The 9,418-nt window shown below is 41.1% G+C and overlaps 1 pseudogene; it reads left to right on the plus strand.

The window, feature by feature from the left end:
• Nucleotides 1-7,251, plus strand: part of LOC101983050 — a 19,583-nt pseudogene extending 12,332 nt beyond the window's left edge.
• The last annotated feature ends 2,167 nt before the right edge of the window (nt 7,252-9,418 follow it).

A 9,418-nucleotide genomic window follows, 5' to 3' on the forward strand; every position in this document is an offset into this window, starting at 1 on the left:
CATTAGGAGGCGTGTTCGCCTCGGGCTAACGTTTACATATAAATCTGGCGAGCTTGAGCCCCACCGGCCTCTTTTTTGGTATCCTGCTCTTCGCTGGATCTCTGGTGTTGTAAGTTATTCCTTCATTAAAATTTGTTGTTTCATATTAAGCTAGCCTGGTTATTACGCCGACTACACATCTTGTCAAGTCCTCCTGCTCCGCATGCCCGCTCCGCATGCCTGCTCTGTATGCCTGCTCTGTCATGCAGACTGAATTAACACTTTTTTCCCATGCATCGTCCAAATTACAAAGAAGGAGCAGAGCGACATTAGCATATTCTGACCCTTTGTTGAGGATGGCGTCAGTTTGTCTCAAAAGGCTAGGTGACCAACTTCTGTGTGGCAGGTGCAAACCGTGCCCTGAAAAATCTGTCTGCCATACAATGCAGAAATATGGGTCTGTATAATTCAGCCCTGCAGTAGTTTCATGAGATTCTGTACATGTGTCCCGACGACATTAATAGATGAACAACACAGAGAGCATTGCTCTGCTGCTGGCTGAACGTTGTAGGTGAGGCTGCGCTTCTATATTACGGACAATGGAGGACATGTTGTCCCATAGTTCAGCAATAGCTCTGACTAGCATGGGACTTTTATGACTGTCTCTCCTCTCATCTTACTATGGAGTTCTGATGAAATCCACTGAAATGATTGCCAATGGTGTTTATTCACATGGCTGTTGTCCCAGGGTGGGGCCTGCGGTGCTCAGGAGGAGACTGTTCCTGGGGCATTGATGCCATGGGCACTGTTGAAATCATGCCACCCGAGGCTGCAGAACATGATCCTCACAATCTGTTTTCTGACCTGTGCTGATGAAAACGTTGCAGACCTCAGATGCAGATCCCGAGGCCAGGCCAGGATTTTCCAGGTGTATCCGGGGCAAATGTGAACTGGGGTACATGTATGTGCTTCCTAGTCAGCAGCAGCAATGAAACAGGCACATAGACATGAATGCGTGTGTGGAGTCTGTCTGCATGGGAAATGGGTTTCATCTCTGCTCCATCTTACTTCCTGGTAGACACGAAGAAGCCGTGTGCTTTTATTATTGCCTTCTTGCTCCTGAAGTTTTCTCTCATCTTGTGCAGTTTGACAGAAACCAGCAGCTTTTGGAGACTAAAGCACAGGAAGATGACGATGGAGGTTTGCAGACTGACTGTGTTTTTATTCTTTTTATGACTCCAGAACCTATAGAGGAAGATTTTTTTTATAATACTCTAATCAAATTTAGGTAAGTCATTAGCTTCTTCATTTCTTGCACAAATATCATGACTTAGAAGTCTGTGGTTGTGCAGAGAAACTCTGTGGCTTTCTTTCCTGCCCATCCCTCTGTAATGTTAGTAACTACAGAAAATTTTCTTCTTTATTGATCATTATTTTAATATTTTCTAATGCATTTCATTTTAGTGTGGTTTTTTTCCCCATTAAGTAGGCTGCCTTTTTGTCTTATTGACTGTGTCCTTTGCTTAACAGAAGCTTTTCAGTTTCAGGAGGTCCCATTTATTTATTATTGCTCTTATTTTCTGTGCTACTGGGGTTATATCTAGGAAGTGGTCTCCTGTGCTCATGTATTGCAGGCTACTTCCCACTTTCTCTTCTATCAGGTTCAGTGTGGTCGAATTTATATTGAGGTCTTTAATCCATTTGGACTTGAGTTTTATGCATGGTGATAGATATGGATCTATTTTCATTCTTTTACAAGTTTACATCCAGTTATGCCAGCACCATTTGTTAAACCTGCTTTCTTTCTTCCATTGTATAATTTTAGTTCCTTTGTTGAAAATCAGGTGTTCATAGGTTTGTGGATTAATATCTGGGTCTTCGATTCGATCCCATTGGTCAACATCTCTGTTTTTATGCCAATACCAAGCTGTTTTTATTACTGTAGCTCTGTAATAAAGTTTGAAAATGTCAGGGATGGGAATGCCTACAGAAGTTCCTTTATTGTATAGGATTGTTTTGGCTATCCTGGGCTTTTTGTTTTTCCATATAAAGTTGATTATTGCTCTCTCGAGCTCTGTGAAAAATTTTGTTGGGATTTTAATGGGGATTGCATTGAATCTATAGATTGCCTTTGTAGAATTGCCATTTTTACTATGTTGATCCTACCAATCCAAGAGCATGGTAGATCCTTCCATTTTCTGATGTCCTCTTCAATTTCTTTCTTCAAAGACTTAAAATTCTTGTCAAATAGATCTTTCACTTCCTTGGTCAGAGTTACCCCAAGATATTTTATGCTATTTGTGGCTATCGTGAAAGGTGATGCTTCTCTGATTTCCCTCTCTGCTTCTTTATCCTTTGTGTATAGGAAGGCAACTGATTTTTTTGAGTTGATCTTGTATCCTGCCACAGCACTGAAGGTATTTATCAGCTGTAGGAATTCTTTGGTAGAGTTTTTGGGGTCACTTATGTACACTATCATATCATCTGCAAATAATGAAACTTTGACTTCTTCCTTTCCAATTCGAATCCTTTTGATCTCCCTATGTTGTCTTATTGTTATTGCTAGAACTTCAAGCACTATATTGAAGAGATATGCAGAGAGTGGACAGCCTTGTCTTGTTCCTGATTTTAGTGGAATCGCTTTGAGTTTCTCTCCATTTACTTTAATGTTGCCTGTCATATTGCTGTATATTGCTTTTATTGTATTTAGATATGATCCTTGTATCACTAATATCTTTATCATAAAGGGGGTGTTGAATTTTGTCAAATGCTTTTTCAGCATCTAATGAAATGATCATATGGTTTTTTTCTTTCAGTTTATTTCTATGATGGATCACATTGATAGATTTTCATGTTGAACCAGCCCTGCATCTCTGGGCTGAAGCCTACTTGATCATAATGGATTTTTTGACGTGTTCTTGGATTAGGTTTGCCAGTATTTTATTGAGAATTTTTGCATCGATGTTCATGAATGAGATTGGTCTGTAATTCTCTTTCTTGGTTGAGTCTTTGAGTGGTTTGGTATCAGGGTAACTGTAGCTTCATAAAAAGAGTTTGGCAATGACTCTTCTGTTTCTATTTTGTGGAATACATTAAGGAGTATAGGTATCAGCTCTTCCTGGAAGTTCTGGTAGAATTGTGCACTAAAACGATCTGGTCCTGGTTGTTTTTTTTTTTTTTTTTTTTTTTTTTTTTTTTTTTTTTTTTTGTAGGGATGTTTTTGACGACAGCTTCTATTTCCTTGTGACTTATAGGTCTTGTTCACCTGGTCTTGATTTAATTTTGGTATATGGTATTTATCTTAAAAAATGTCCATTTCTTTTACATCTTCCAATTTTGTGGAGTACAGGCTTTTGTAGTAAGACCTAACAATTCTCTGAATTTTCTCAGTGTCTGTTGTTATGTCCCCCTTTTTATTTCTGATATTGTTAATTTGCATGTTCTCTCTCTGCCTTTTGATTAGTTTGGGTAGGGGTTTGTCAATCTTGTTGATTTTCTCAAAGAACCTGCTCTTTGTTTCATTGATTCTTTGGATTGTTTTTTGTGTTTCTATTTTGTTGATTTCAGCCCTCAGTTTGATTATTTCCAGTTTTCTACTCCTCCTAGGTAAGTCTGCTTCCTTTTTTTTTCTAGAGCTTTCATGTGTGCTGTTAAATCTCTAATGTGAGCTTTCTCCATTTTCTTTAAGTGGACACTTAGTGCTATGAACTTTCCTCTTAGCACTGATTTCATAGTGTCCCATAGGTTTGGGTATGTTGTGTTTTCATTTTCATTGAATTCAAAAAAGACTTTAATTTCTTTCTTTATTTCTTCCTTAATCCAGGTATGGTTCAGTAGTTGACTGTTCAGTTTCCATGAATTTGTAGGCTTTCTGGAGGAAACTGTTAAATTCTAACTTTATTCCATGGTGATATGATAAGACACAGGTGGTTACTAATATTTTTTTCTGTATCTTTCGAAGTTTGCTTTGTTACCATTTATGTGATCAATTTTTGAGAAAGTTCCATGAGATGCTGAGAAGAAGGTATATTCTTTTCTGTTTGGGTGGAATGTTCTATAGATGTCTGTTAAGTCCATTTGATTCATTACATCTGTTAGTTCTCTTATTTCTCTGTTAAGTTTCTGTCTGGTTGACTTGTTTATTAGTGAGAGAGGAGTGTTGAAATCCCCTACCATTAGTGTGTGGGGTTTGATGTGTGCTTTGAGTTCTAGTAATGTTTTTTTTTTTTTTTTTTTTTACATATATGGGTGCTTTTGTAATAGGGGCATAGATATTCAGGACTGCGACTTCCAGATAGGGGCATAGATATTCCAGGACTGGACTTGGTAGTCCAAGGACCCGGCAGACAAAAGGGCAAACTTGAGGGGGGGGCAGGGTCGTGTGGAGCAAAGAAGCCCCTGCAGCAGGAGCTGGAGGTGCCCTGCACTCCCTTCTGGTGATCTTCTGGCCGAGCGGTCACACACTCACCCCTCTGGGTGGATTGCCTCAGCCAGGAACCTTGACCTGCCCTCTTAAGAGTCCCGAAAATTGCTTTGAGAGTGCAACTGAGGTTGTGAGAGTCTATGAAAAGCATAAGTTGTTTTCAACATGAGCTGAAGATATTTTGAACAGGTTCTTTGTTGGCTGGCTGGCTTTTTCTGAAAATTCCTTTATTGAACAGGATTTATTTAGATGTCCTGGGTTTTGTTTTTCCATATTATGTGGATTTCATATGAAGCCATTCTTTTGAGGTTTGTGAAGAATTGAGTTGGGATTTTGATAGGGTTGCATTGAATCTTTAGGTTGCTTTTGGCAAGATTGTCATTTTTGCTATATTAATCCTACCTATAAATGTGCATGGGAGATCTTTCCATTTTCTGTTATGTTCTTCAATTTCTTTCACATGTTTGATTAGAGTTTCTCCAAGATATTTTATGTTATTTTGGATATTGTAAAAAGTGTTCTTTCTCTGATTTCTTTCTCAGACTGTTTATCCATTGTATATAGGATGACCGTGAATTTTTAAATTAATCTTGTATCCCACCACATTAGTGAAAGTGTTTAACATCGGTAGGAATAATTCCCTAGTAGAATATTTGTGGTCACTTATGTATAGTATCATATCATCTGCAAATAGTGAAAGTTTGACTTCTTCCTTTCCAATTTGTATCTCCTTGATCTCCTAAGGGAACTACCAAATGTTATGACTAAATTGATGTATGAATGGGGGCAGTCAAGAGCATGATGGGGGAAATCCACAGAGATCTTACCCAAGCTAGTGGGAGCTCACAGATTATTGACTGACAGCTGGTGAACCTGCATGGTACCAAACAACACCCTCTGAATGTATTCATACGATCCTCCTCCCTCTCTTTAACAGATCTCCATGAGTGCAGACCAGTGCTTGGCAGAGGTCACTGCATGAGCTTCCACCAGTTATTCGATGTAGGTTATCTGATGACAGTTTAGTCAGTATTTTGAGAAGGTATTTTCTTTTGTGTTTAGGTGAAATGTTCTATAGATACCTATCCAATTTTGTAGTTCCCATATTTCTCTGTTTATTTTCTATCTGGCAGACTTGTCCCCTGGTGAGAGTGGAGTATTGAAATTTCCCACTATTAGACAGTAGAATCTTATGTATGATTTAAGTCTAAGTAATGCTTCTTATAAAAATGTGGTCCCCTTGTATTTGGGGCATAGATGATCAGAATTGAGATTTTGTCTTGATGAATTTTTTTCTTGTGATGAATATGAAATGTTCTTCCTCAGCTTGAATCCTATTTTGTTATATATTAGGATAGTTACACCAGCTTGTTTCTTAGGTTTTGCTGGCTATAGTAGCTTGTCTGGCATCTGTAGTCTCTTAACATCCCCAAACATCTGTCCAGGACCTTCTGGCTTTCATAGTCTCCATTGTAAACATGGGCATAATTCTAAAGGTGAGCCTCTATTTGGTATTTGATTTTTCTTCTTGCAGCTCTTAGTATTCTTTTTTCCCTCTGTATGTCTAGTGTTTTAATTACTATGTCTTGTGGTACTTTTTTTTTTTTTTGGTCAAGTCTGGTGTTCTGTAAGCTTCTTTTTTTTTTTTTTGGTTTTTTTTCAAGACAAGGTTTCTCTGTAGCTTTGGTACCTGTCCTGGAACTAGCTCTTGTAGACCTCCTTCCTAAGCCTGGAGGGAGGGAAGAGTGCCTTGGACTTCCCACAGGGCAGGGTACCCTGCCCTCTTTTAGGACTGGAGGAGGAGGGAGAGGGGGAGTAGGGAAGTGGGAGGAGGGAAGTGGAAATTTTGAATGGTATTATTTATAAAGTAATAAAAAATATGTAATAATCTAAAAAAACGAGCAATCAGAAATCATGTCTGTGCTCTCACAGATGCTGTTGATGACTTCTTGGCTGTCTCCGAGAATCACGTTTTGGAGCATGTGACTAAGTGTGTCATTGCTCTTCAAGAGAAAGATGTGGATGGGTTGGACCGTACTGCTGGCGCCATTCGAGGCCGGGCAGCTCAAGTCATCCATGCAGTCACCTCAGAGATGCACAACTATGAGCCAGGAGTTTACACAGATAAGGTTCTGGAAGCCACCAAGCTGCTCTCCAATACAGTCATGCCATGGTTCACTGAGCAAGCGGAAGCCAACAGCTCAGACCCAGCCCAGCCTATGGATGAGAATGAGTTTATTGATGCCTCTCATCTGGTATACGATGGCACCTGGGACATTGGGAAAGCAGTGCTGATGATAAGGACCCCAGAGGAACTGGATGACTCTGACTTTGAGATGGAAGATTTTGATATCAGAAAAGGACAAGCGTGAAGACAGAAGACAACCAGCTGATAGCTGGACAAAGTATCCAGGTGATCATGGTTCAGTTTCCTTAGAAGCAAAAAGCAAAGATCGCAGAACAGGTGGCCAGCTTCTGGAAGAAAAGAGCAAGCTGGATGCTGAAGTATCCAAAATGGGATGACAGTGGCAATGACATCATCGTGCTGGCCAAGCAGATGTGCATGGTTACGATGGAGATGACCACTTCACCCGAGGCAAGTCACTCAAAAACACACCAGACAGCGAAACCGTCTCGGAAAACCAAAACCAACCAACCAACCAACAAGAAAACCATCAGATGTGATCGGTGCTGCCAAGAAATTCGCCGAGGCGGGATCCAGGGTGGAAAAGCTTGGCCGAACAGCCGCAGATCCTTGCCCAGACTCCGCCTGCAAGCAGGATCTGCTGGCCTACCTTCAGCGCACCGCTCTCTACTGCCACCAGCTCAACATCTGTAGCAAAGTCTGAAGTGCAGAACCTACCTTGGTGGAGAGCTTGTTGTCCCCGGGGTGTTGTGGCTTCTGGCAAATGGTTTCCTTCCTGACCTTTCATTTGGCCACATGACCAACCAAGGGAAGACGTGCTGTGGTGTGTGTGTGACATTCTGCCTGCTGATGCTCCCCAGTAGAGCCTACTCCCTAGAGGCAGCCCCTGCCTGCTGAGACCCAGCCTGCTGAGACCCAGCCTGCTGAGACCCAGCCTGCTGAGACCCAGCCTGCTGAGACCCAGGAGGAATACATGAAGAAACCTTAGAGACAGCAGCAGGTGCCAAGTCCTGGTGACACAGGTGACATGCAGGCCAATGATTAGGAGAGGCGACAGTAATTGGTTTTGAAACCCAAAGTGGCTGTGATTCCTCAATGATACACAGAAATTACAGAGTTCATTCAAAAAAAGAATTTGTTGTGTTTAATTTTTTTGATTGATGAATGTATCCTCTATCATATCTTCAGTGCCTAAGTTGACATATCCATATTCAGATGCGTCTGTGTCAATAAGCAGAGGTGATATTAGCAGCCAGATTCCACAGAGAACAAGCTGAACCAGGGTACAGATGGGAATGACAAAGTTAGATGTCCCTGATACCAGGATCATTCTCGTCTTTCTTCCCGGAGCAGTGAGCTTGAAGGCCAGGACTACAGTAATTGTCTTTGCCAAGCCAGTAGACATAACAACTGAAAAAGACTCCAAATGTGGTCTGCTTCAGGGCGCAGGTGACAATGTTGGGATGCCCAACGAAGAGTAGTGAGCAGAGGATACAGAAAGCGGTGAAAACCAGCAGGATGTGGCTGAGGATGCAGTTATTGGTCTTTACAAAGAGAGTGTCATTGTATTTTATAAACACACCAAGAACAAGAGCTGTGAGGGCAGAGAGGCACAGGGACATGTAGGCCAGTGTCATCCCCAGGGGGTCTTCAAAGCCAGAAAGGAGACATGTCTTTGCAGCTGTGTGTGCTCTGTGTCGGGATACTGGTCATCTGGACGTCTCGAGACATGTCTTTGCAGCCGTGTGTGTGCTGCGTGTTAGGATACTGGTCATCTGGACGTCTGACACACTGCTCCATATCTGCTGAAGGACATTGACAACAAACTGTCATAAAATTTCATCTTTATATACTTAGCCATTTAGTATCTGTATTCATCAGTGGATACCTCAATTAACCATTTAGGTTTCCAGTAACACTTGTCTTCCTTGTTGCTGTAGGGGCAGTGAGGCAAGGCTGCTCCAGAGCCGTCCATCCCTAGGGCTGGAGCAACCACCTCACGATAAAGCGAGCTGAGAATTGATGTGTATTCTTGTTTATTATCTTCCTTATTCATGAAAGTTTTTTAAAATAAGAAAAGTACTTGGTTTCTAGCTCCATTAGAAATGGGAATTTAAAACATCTCATATTAATTTTTCAATGTTAAATTATTATGTACAGATCTGTGGACAGAGTGAGTATGAACACCATATACTCATAGATTTGAATGCTTTGTACCAGGGACTGGCACATTGAAAAGATTTGGCGTCTTACTGGAGTAGGTGTGGCCTTGTTGGATGAAGTGTGTCATAAAGGATGGGCTTTGGTTTCTCAAAAGGGGAAGCCAACCCAGTGTCCTTATCTTCTTGCTGCCTGAGGGTCTGGGGGCAGAACACAGAGCTGCTTCTCCATACCCATGCCAGTGTCTGGGCTGCCGCGCTCCCTGACATGATAATGGGCTAAACTTCTGAAACTGAAAGCAAGCACCAGTTAAATGGTTTATTTTGTAATGTTGTCATGGGCATGTTTTCTCGTCACAGCAATATAACATATATTAAAATACATATATATTAAAATACTAGGGAGTGGGATATTGCTATAAAAGATCTGACCATGATTCTAGTTGGCAGATTGTAGACACTGGGACTCTGGATTAGGAAAGCAGTTGAAGGCTTTAAGTGAGGCTTAATAAACCATACTAACAGGAGCATGGAAGACAGTCCTGGGGGAGATTCGACCTGTGGGCACACAGCTTAAACATTCTCAGAGGGGAAGAAAAGTAGTAAAAAAGTAGTAAATTGCCTAGAGACATTTTTTTTTTTTTTGGTTTTTTGAGACAGGGTTTCTCTGTGGCTTTGGAGCCTGTCCTGGAACTAGCTCTGTAGACCAGG

This window comes from Microtus ochrogaster, unplaced genomic scaffold, assembly GCF_000317375.1.
Source record: "Microtus ochrogaster isolate Prairie Vole_2 unplaced genomic scaffold, MicOch1.0 UNK124, whole genome shotgun sequence".
In the NCBI taxonomy this organism is placed as follows: domain Eukaryota; kingdom Metazoa; phylum Chordata; class Mammalia; order Rodentia; family Cricetidae; genus Microtus; species Microtus ochrogaster.